This window comes from Vicia villosa, linkage group LG1, assembly GCF_029867415.1.
Source record: "Vicia villosa cultivar HV-30 ecotype Madison, WI linkage group LG1, Vvil1.0, whole genome shotgun sequence".
Taxonomy (NCBI): domain Eukaryota; kingdom Viridiplantae; phylum Streptophyta; class Magnoliopsida; order Fabales; family Fabaceae; genus Vicia; species Vicia villosa.
In genome coordinates this window covers 96,242,826-96,253,733 of record NC_081180.1, presented here as the reverse complement: position 1 = coordinate 96,253,733, position 10,908 = coordinate 96,242,826, and the positions used below count along the sequence as shown (strand labels likewise).

The 10,908-nt window shown below is 29.7% G+C and overlaps 1 long non-coding RNA gene across 1 annotated transcript; it reads right to left on the bottom strand.

Moving 5' to 3' along the window:
- Positions 1 to 8,996: 8,996 nt before the first annotated feature.
- On the bottom strand, positions 8,997 to 9,985 carry LOC131613036 (uncharacterized). Its single transcript, XR_009287551.1, has 5 exons — positions 9,917 to 9,985; positions 9,740 to 9,780; positions 9,598 to 9,645; positions 9,232 to 9,457; positions 8,997 to 9,130 (listed from the first exon to the last, which is right to left on the bottom strand). It is a non-coding gene; the product is annotated as an uncharacterized LOC131613036 (long non-coding RNA).
- Between the last annotated feature and the right edge of the window lie 923 nt (positions 9,986 to 10,908).

Below are 10,908 nucleotides of genomic sequence, written 5' to 3'. Positions count from 1 at the left end.
TCAATGCCACTCCTAACATTATAAGTGTAATACAATCTGTACTTATATTTAGCCTATGCCAAGCCTAGTATAAGAAGACTCTTAAAACAATAATAATTCAAATATTCAACTAGATCCATCTTAAGTTAGTTAGAATTTATAATTTTTTAGGATTCCAAAATTTATAGTCCGACATCACAACCAATACCAAGTTGATTCAGTAGCACAAATCTGATGTCTAACTACATATTCTCTTGACATTTATGGTCTACAAAATATCTTGGAAACTGGAAAAGACAGACACTGGATGACAATGTTTCTTTCCCTTTAATCTTATATTAGCTTGGGTGGTTGAGGATCAGTATCATGGTAGATGGATTTCTATGTTCATTGTTAAATAAATCCTAGTATATGTAACCACATGTCCAACAATTTGTTCATGATCTGATCTCATGGTGCCATTAATCTTGAGATAAGAGATCATCTTGCTTTTGTTTTTTATTTTGACTATTTTATGGAAAAAAAACTGGTGTTTCAAATATAAGAGGTTAGTGATCAGATCTATTTCTAGTTAAAGTCTTGCAAGAAACTGAAGAGCACATATCAACATAATGATGATTGCATATTGTTTTGTCAATACTTTTCTTTGTATGACTTAAACCTCTCATACCATTTGACCAAGCATACCACGTACCTATGGTTGGAAAATGAATCAGATGGTTGGTGTTAGCCCATTGGTTGAAGTCATCCATATGGACTTTAACCTCACAACAATGTTCCTTATGTCTTTGAGTCGAAGCGGGTGTAAAATTGACAAATTGTACTATTAAGAGTTTAAGACGTTCAATGATGATTTCATTTTGATTGCTTAATTTAAGACTATTCTGAAGGATTTCTAATTGTGTCTTGATCAAATCCAATATTAAACCAGAAATTTGTATAATATGACAGGAAGGTGAATATGAGATAATCCATTTGCAACTCATGCAAATGGTATTTCTATATTTTATTTCTTTTCCCTCAGATTGGTGATCTTGATGATGATGAGCAAGATGAGGATGGTTCTCGGGAAGCAAATCCAAAGGGGAGAGTAGAAAATTACATTGTGGTGAAAGTGAAGGCAAGTGTGTTTTGATTTTTTTTCTTTATTTATATATAGTGTTTGTATTACGTGGTATGGGGTTTTTGTTTTTAAATGTTAAAGTAGGGCATATCATATGAGAATGCCTTTTTTATGTGAGAATGAATCTGAACCATTGGATTTTAAAATATATGGTGGAGATTATGGGTGATTTTTTTTTCTCTCTCCTACATCATTTATTTCAAAGTATAGGAGAGAAAAAAAAGATTCACCCACAATCTCCACCATTTATTTTAAAATTCAATGGTTCAGATTCATTCTCACATAAAAAAGACATTCTCATATGATATGCCATATATATATATATATATATATAATTCTTGTCTGCTGGTTGGCATTTAGAGAGAATTTACTCCATTTGTAGCACAACCAAATAAAAGCATAATTTGATATCATTTTACAAAGATGAGTCATGTTCCATGAAGACGAATTAGATGTTGGGTTGTAGTAATTTTTAATGATTCTATGTGCTTACCTAACCATAAGGACGCATCATTTGGATATAAGCATTGTTATTAAACATGATAAAGTGATTTTTGGTCGTTATAATGATTTTTGTTATTAAATATATAAAGGGTATTTCAATAATTTTATAGTTTTTCCTAGGATTATTATTCTAAACCAAACATGTTTATTTCTATTCCCAGGAATTTTCAGAAAAATAATCCAGGAATTCTAATTGATAACCAAACACTTTTTTAAAATATTCAAAAGAATATAATTCCCATTGTTTTATTCCTAGGAAACTTATTCCAGGGAATAATTTTTACATCCCCGAAACAAATACACCCCTAATATTATAGGTATACTGGAAATGACTATAGAAGAGAATTTGTTGACCTTAGTCCTTGTGGTGTTCTTAGAAACGCGAAACTTGGACTTGAGAGGTCTTAGCCTGAGTGAAGAGCATATAATCAATTGCAAAGAACAAGTGGGAGATAGCAGACCCGTTTTTAGAGACTGTGATGGGCACCATTTTCTCTCTTGCATTTTCTGTTGTATCATCAAATCAAGCTTTTGAAGAGGGCCAACCAAGGAGTCAAGACGAGGCCTAATCCTATATTAATCAAAACATTAGACATCATCAAATCAAGCTTTTGAAGAGGGCCAACCAAGGAGTCAAGACGAGGCCTAATCCTATATTAATCAAAACATTAGAAATGAACTTGATTAACATATTACACAAGCTTATCGGTATAAAGTCTTTGGAGTTATTGGGAATATCCATCTTAGGGATATGGACAAATGAAAAGCCTTAGAAACAAGCTTCTAAACATCATTGTCCATAGAAGACCATAAGGTTTTTAGAAACAAGCTTCTAAACATCATTGTCCATAGAAGACCATAAGGTTTTAAAGAAGATGGGTTTAAACCCAACGGGACCGGAAAATTCATAAGAGTTCATAGAAAATAAAGCTTCATTATCTTCCAACATGGTCACTGGTTTATTAAGATCAAGGACAAAGTTATACTCAATTTATAGGTCCTTGTCTTATTTATATAACTAGAAGAATCATGAATATCCAAATGCATATGGACACCTTTAATACGAGCCTTTAACAATCTCTTTGTTTCGAAGATATTTCCCAAGACCTCCTTGTTAAATGTGATAGATTCTTCCTTAACCTTACTGAGTTTTCAAATGGCATCTCCAAGAGAGTTTAACCATATATTTGTAACTAGATCCCCATAATTGTGTTGTCAGTATATGTTGCAATACGATGTTGGTGTTTGTATCTTCGTAAAATTTTTAAAACTTGTAACTTTTGACTCAGGTTTCCGTTTGACGCGCCGTTTGGACCGTTGAAGAGCTAAACATATTTTCTTTAATCTGATAATAATTTTAATATTCGAAAATTATATATTTTTTCCGTTGGAGACTTATGCCTTGTGTGTCGGTGTCGTACAAAGTGCGACGTGTTTATGGTGTTTTAACGATGATGTTGTAGGAATGATGATTGAATAAATTGCATGATATAATGCATAAAGATGTCGCTGGTTGTTGGTTTGGAATGGCAGAATGTTGAGAGCTCATGCTTTAGAATTGCATAATTATGTTGTTGCATATCGATGTCGCAGGCAGTCATAATTAAAGGTTTATGCCTTGTTGATGGTTTGGATTAGCAAATTGTTAAGGGCCTATGCCCTATTGTTGAGGACTTATGCCTTGTTGTTGTGGGATGATGCCCTGTTATTGCCCATTATTTGGCACTTTGATGAGCGTTGATGCCCTGTTGGTACCATATGCATGAAGTCGAGTCAGACCCATAACATAAAAGTGCAAGATTTGCATTATGATTGAGTTGTACGATTGAGATCTGAATGATAAAATGTGTGTGCTTGTGTATATTACTGTGTATTTAAACGGTTGATGATGATATAAATTAGTGAAGCCTGAATTGTGATAACATGCATGAGATATCTGTTGCATAGTTACTATTATATAATTTATTATATTGTTATGATATCTCACCCATTCTGTTTGAATGTTGCCTCTACGTAGGTAACGTGTAGATAATCAGGAATAATTTGAAGTAGCAAGGTCCTGAAGAGATCACACTTCTTACTTTATGAGTCAACGTCTATGTTCTGATATGTAACACCAGCGAAGATGAACGCTTGTTTGTTTTATTATGTTGACTTTTTAATTGATTTGTTGGAGTAATAAGAACTCCTTTTTGATTAAATAAATGTTGTTGTTACTTGTGTTGAGGATTTTTTACGAGAATGATATGTTTATTCCGCTGCGTTAATGAAGTTAAAGTTGAGAACATATATTAATTTAATTGTTGGTTCATCCACATGATGAGTTAGGTATCTATGTATGTATGTTTGAGCAGGTTTTTATCGTTAGTGAAGTGTAGCATCCTAATTGTTGTATTTTATTTTATCGAAAATAATTTACTCATATTTTTAAATTACCGTTGGGGAACTAGGGCGTTACATTAACAACATTGCAACACAAATATATATTACATAAGTTAGTAAAGAATAAACTAAATTCATCTCCATCTCTATCTCCATTTTCCTCATCTTCAACCTCTATTTTATCATGCCCAACATCATTCATTTTTCTCAATCATTCCAAGCATCATCCTCAGTTGCATTCTCACTTTAATATTCATATCCAAACTCTAGAATTTATGTCTCATCTTCTAAATCTCTTTCCTCTATTTTACCTTTGAAACAATGAATGATGTGTTATTGTGAAGGTATAAAGCAAATTTTGTGTGTAAAATTTTTCATGTTTGCTCTATGAATAGTTAAATTTATAGTTTGTTTATATTCTTCAATGGTAGGAGTATTTTGTGTGTGAAATTTGTCATGTTTGCTCTATGAATAGTTAAATTTATAGTTTGTTTATATTCTTCAATTTCTAACTAGTAACTAACTCGTGCGTGTGCACGGGTTCTGGTATGTGACGCGCATTTATTTTCAGATATACATTTTTTAATAGAAAAATGTTTGATACCCCTTAAAAAATAATAATTGAATGTATAGAAATATGTCTGGTACCCGTGAAAAAATTATAATTGAATGTATAGAAAAGTGTCTGGTACCCGTGAAAAAATAATAATTAAATGTATAGAAAAATGTCTGGTACCCGTGAACAAATAATAATTGAATGTATAAAAGAATGTCTAGTATCCGTGAAAAAATAAAAATTAAATGTATAAAAAAATGTCTGGTACCCGTAAAAAAAAATAATAATTGAATGCATAGAAAAATGTCTGGTACCTTAAAAAATAATAATTAAATGTATAAAAAAATGTCTAGTACCCGTAAAAACATTTAGATCAAGATATTTTCTCTTTTCATATAATGTCATGCCTTAGAATTTATAAACTAAAATCAAGATATTTTCTATTTATTATCAAAATGGTTTTATATGAATAATATATAGTTCAACATGAATAAGATATGAATGTTCTCCTGTTAAAATCATTTATTTTATTTTTTAATATATTAAAAAATTATTTTTAGATTTTTTTAGTATTAGTGATATAAAAACTAACTTTCACTATTAATAAAATCATAAATTTTAATTAAACATTATATTTTTGTTCCTATCATGACTTTTATATTTTCAAATACTTTTAAAAATGGTCAATAAATTTCAAAAAATTTTAAATTTTTTTGCATAGAGGAATATTTCCATCCAAATCTGGAATATTGTGAAATGGTGTCTATAGCTCAATTGTGAATGCAAATCAAGAAAAGGAGGTACCCACCTCTGTTTCAGTCTTCTTCTCATGTAACTTCTGAAGAGCCATGTTCAGTCACTAATGAAATGAGTTGTTTGCAAAGTGTTCGATGAAAGTTCCAATCCAATGATTTTCTTAGTTTTTCTATTTTAAATTTGTGGATGTTGATTTTTTATTCATACGGTGTCTCAGAATATCGCTGGAAAACGCGTCGATAAGGTTCTTCATTTATGGTGTGGACCGCGGATATGTCACCAGTTTGTCATGAGAAAAAGAAAAAACATTTGTAAAGTTTAATAAATGAGACAAATAAATATTCAAAATTAAAATTAGTTTAAAATCAGTGGAAACATAATTTTACATGGTACTGGTGTGTTACCCGTGCGTTCACACGGATTTTGGCCTGATTACCCGTGCGTCCGCACGGGTTCTGGTGTGGGTTGGACCGGATTTTTCAGATACATATAGTATTAAGTAAAAAAATTAAAAATATTTTTTATATTTTAATTTAATTATAAAATAAGAAAAAAAATATTTAAAAATAAATATATAAATTAATTAAATCAAGTTAAAAAAATATTAAACAGCTATTTAAAAAATAATAATTGTGCAAAATAGATAAAAATGAAATGTTATTCTCAATAGAGTTGTAGTAAAAACAAAACATTTATATTGTGTCTGGATTAAAACATTATTTTTAATTTTATTTTATTTTATTGTAAAAAAAATGTAATAACCTGTGTGTTTGCACAGATTTTGGTATGGTTACTCGTGTGTTCACACGGTACAGGTGTGTTACCCGTGTGTTCACACAAATTTTAGTCTGATTATCCGTGCGTTCACATGGTACTGATGTGTTACCCGTGAATTCACACGAATTTTAACTTGGTTACACGTGTGTTTGTACAATATTGATGTACTATGAGTGCGTTCGTGTGGTATGGTGTGGGATGTTTTGCTTTAATGTATGTTTTTCTTAAAATAATCATACGGTAGATATGAAATATCAACCTCTATTAGTTATAATTAATTGTGACTAATTTTTGTTGAAAAGGATGTTGGCCACACAAACTAATTTATTTAAAACTCAACTGAAGTTTTCTATAATCAAGAATTCAAAATTAAACTCTTATCTACATATAATACTTAATATATTTACTAAATAAATTGCACACTGCATACACTGCGATTAACTAAATAAATATACAGTCTTGCATTATAGTTATGCTGCAAATCACGTAATCCCAATCATCAACATTCTTCATTTATATATTCAATACTTTTTTAATCTTATAAAGGAGTATAATTTGTAAACTTTATCTTTAATTTATAATGATAAATGACTTTACCTTCTAATATTAAAAGTGTGTAATTTTCACTCTACTAATTGCAACACTTCAACCAATAGTAATAAATAATTATTTTTAACTAATTGATACTCAAAAGCTAATAACCAAAAACATCATATAAAATAATAATATTGTATAAATAATTAAATAAAAAGCATGTATATAGTCAACATAAAAAAATTTATAACATTTCGGGTACATTCTTTCAATATTGTCAACATTTTATGGAGATAAAACTTAATTACAATAAGAATCATATGACCCGTGCTATGCTACTATTATAATAGTCTCGCATTAGTATTATTAACTAAAACTAGTCAGAGACCCGTGCTGTCGCACGGGTGCATTATTTATGGTGTAGTATTTTTTTAATGATATGAAAAAAATATGAAATAAAAAGTTTGACCAAATTGTAAATATAAAACGGAAATTAACCATTAGAACAAAATTTTATTAATAAGATTTTCATAGTCAATTTCACAATGCTTTGCAATTTCAACAACATATATTTTGAGGATGGGTAATTTAATTATGATATTGTGTAAATAACTAAAAAAATATGTAGTAATTTAGAATCTTCAAATAATAATCATGAATATATTTGGAGGCGACCGTTGTTGAACTGTCGCAAATTTCTTTTAAGGATAGTTGGACCTACACCCGTCGTAAAATGTTTCAGATTTTTAAATAATTATGTCGCAACCTATATGTCGCAAAAAAAAAATTCTTGTAGTGTGAGATGGAGAAAAACGTAATATTTAAAAATAAAGATTTTGTCTCTTGAATTAAAATAATGATTGATAAACTAAAATAAATATTGTCTTGTTAGTGTCCCGTGAGATAAATACATTTTTCATCATGCTAATTAAATTAAAAAAATACATTATACAAATAAATCTAAAATGAATTACTTAATTATTAAATAATTATACACCCATGAGACGGAAAGAGAATAAAAAGAATTTTAACATTTTAAAAACTAAATAAAATATGTATTATGTTGATAGTGACCCGTAAACTACAACATAATATCATGTAAACTTATTTAATATTGTATCATATATATTTAAAAATATGTAAATTTAAAATGAATGATTCAATTATAAATGAATAATAATCATAAATATGCAACTATATTATATTTTCAATTGAAATTGTACTTTATAAAGAGAAAGAACATGAGGTAGTGTATTATGTTTTTAAAATTTAAAAAATACATTATATAAATAAATTTAAAATGAATGATTTAATTATTAAATAATTAAGCAAAGAAAAAATTGATCCATGAGACAAAAAATAAAAAGAATTTTAACATTTGAAAAAATAAATAAAATATGTATTATGTTGATAGTGACCCGTAGACTACAGCCTAATATCATGTAGACTTATTTAATATTGTATCATATATATTTAAAAACGTATAAATTTAAAATGAATGATTCAATTATAAATGAATAATAATCATAAATATGCAACTATATTATATTTTCAATTGAAATTGTACTTTATAAAGAGAAAAAGAATGAGGTAGTGTATTATGTTTTTAAAATTAAAAAAATACATTATACAAATAAATTCAAAATAAATTACTTAATTATTAAATAATTAAGCAAAGAAAAAAATTGATCCATGAGACAAAAAAAGAATAAAAAGAATTTTAACATTTGAAAAAATAAATAAAATATATATTATGTTGATAGTGACCCGTAGACTACAGCCTAATATCATGTAAATTTATTTAATATTGTATAAAATATATTTAAAAATATGTAAATTTAAAATGAATGACTCAATTATAAATGAATAATAATCATAAATATGCAACTATATTATATTTTCAATTGAAATTGTACTTTATAAGGAGAGAGAAAATGAGGTAGTGTATTATGTTGTAGAAAGTTGGTGGACCAATGAGAATGGAACACTTGGTGCAAAAGATAAAAAGGTGGAGGGTTATTTTGTTAGTTACCAAAATGTCCATTTTGTAGTGTAAATTTATTTTGAGGAAAGGGCAATTCAGGGAGTTTGGTCAATCTTTTATTATATGTTAGATAGTAGACATGACTTAGTTTCAAAAATAAAAATTCTAACACTTATTAAAAGGAATAAGGAATGTCCTCATATGCCATAGTTTCTTATCGACAACAGATAGAAAACATCTATAGCAGACTCTGTTAGCCCTTTTCCTCCACCTGGGCCAGCATGGGCAAGTAATATATTGGCAAACTATTTAAAGTGATGATAGATTCCAATGATTTTCAATTTGAAATGAAAGTAAAGAATTCAATGGAATACAATGGAATATGCAGCACAGCGAAATTCATCCATCACCCTCTCAAATGCAGCCCCTCTCAAATGAACCCGTACAAAAACTGATACCAAGTTAAAACCTAATACCACTTTGTGACTGCTATTTCGCTGTTGATTTTCCCCGCTGCATCTTCAATCAAGGCACCCTGTTAGGACATTCATTTCAAAAGTAAAAAAGTTAGTTATTTACATACACATAGATGATGCATAATTTCATATTTCATTATTAGTTATTTCCCCGCTGCACCTTTAATCAAGGCATACTATTGAACTTTTTTTCATCAAAACCTCCTTTGAAACCGCCACAAAGATGATGCATAACCTCATATTCCACGTTAGAGATATACCTGCGGAACTCTTCATTTGAAATGTTACACTTATCCTTAGACAGGGCCACAAAAAGGGTGAATATTGTCTCCAAGGTAACCACTTGCACTCAAATAGTGATCCACTTCCCACCACTCACTAAATTCCTGCATGTATCACATAACTAACTCATCACCAAAACCATTACTAACCCCCACAAAACAATAGTATGTGTCAATTAAAATGCAAAGTTTTAAATCACAACTGCAATAACAATACGGTATGGAGGAGTAGCCAAAATCATCACCATGGATATAATCTCCTAAGGTTTGTTTTCCAGTTCATTCTTCTTGGCCTGCCATACAACCAATCAGGTCACACAAAAATTACCAATCAGTATAAAGGTTCTCACATAGTCACAATATCAATTCATACATAGAAGAGCATACATTTTTGTCAAATGCCAAGGGCCAGTCTTGCTGCCAAATGCCTGAGGAGCAATATACAATTCTTTTATATTTTGATATATAAAAACAAAAATAGACCAACAAAATTAAAACATAATTCCAAAGGTATTAAATGAAGTTCTGATTTGGGAATTTATTTACAGATTCTTACTAACTCACCCTTCAAATTATCTCACTTTTACCCATTATGCCGGTGATGAACTTTCCTTGCGAGTTGATCCGTTATTGTACATTATGCTACAAAAAAGTATAGGAATCACTGTCACACGGAAACATAATCATATATAGGAACCACCTCCTGAAATTAAAATGTTCATACACCACTTCTAGTATAGAGCCACACTAAACTAAAGGGATGTATGAGGAACACTTATGTTTTAGTGTCGGCGTCGACATCATGATACCTTCAAATTTTGATGTGCATTAACAGAGTACCTGAAAGTGTTGTATTAAAGACATTATTTAGAATTTAAATATAAGGGCTCAAGGACTACCTTTAAACTTGAAACATTCAACATAAACATAAATTCCTACCTCATCCGGTGCCGATTTCCTAAAAAATTTAAAAAGTTAAACAATTTACTACAGCTATACATATTAGACAGTTCTTAAGATGTACATAGTGGTGAATTCATTGGTGTTCCAACAACAATAAGTACTTCAGCCTCATTATCGCGCAGTTGCCGAACATATGCAGCAATACGTATTTCCGCCTCATTATCTCTAATTTCCATAACATCATCGAGTTCATCGAGAGCATAAAACACAAAATAGACCATAAACCATAAGCAAATGCAAATCCATTGAGATCAAAACCATTAGAAAAACCACAACTTTAAGATGGATAGAATTAGTTGTGATTGTACAGCAAAAATTGTTTTCTGCACAGTCGCAATGCGTTGGAATGCTCTCTCGAATTCCAAAACTCGGACTCTAAGCCTTATATCAATTATGCAAGTTTAGTTCAAAAAGAAGGTGATATGTATCAAATTAGTCTCACCTGTCATTGGACTGGCGGCCAGTTAAAAGTTATAACCTATCAACTCCAAAATTGTACACGTCGCATTTTTAGGTGTAAATTCATGACTTAAATTCTGGATCCCCATAGCCATAAGCTGCTAGCAGCTGTCCTGATTTATCGAAGTTCACTT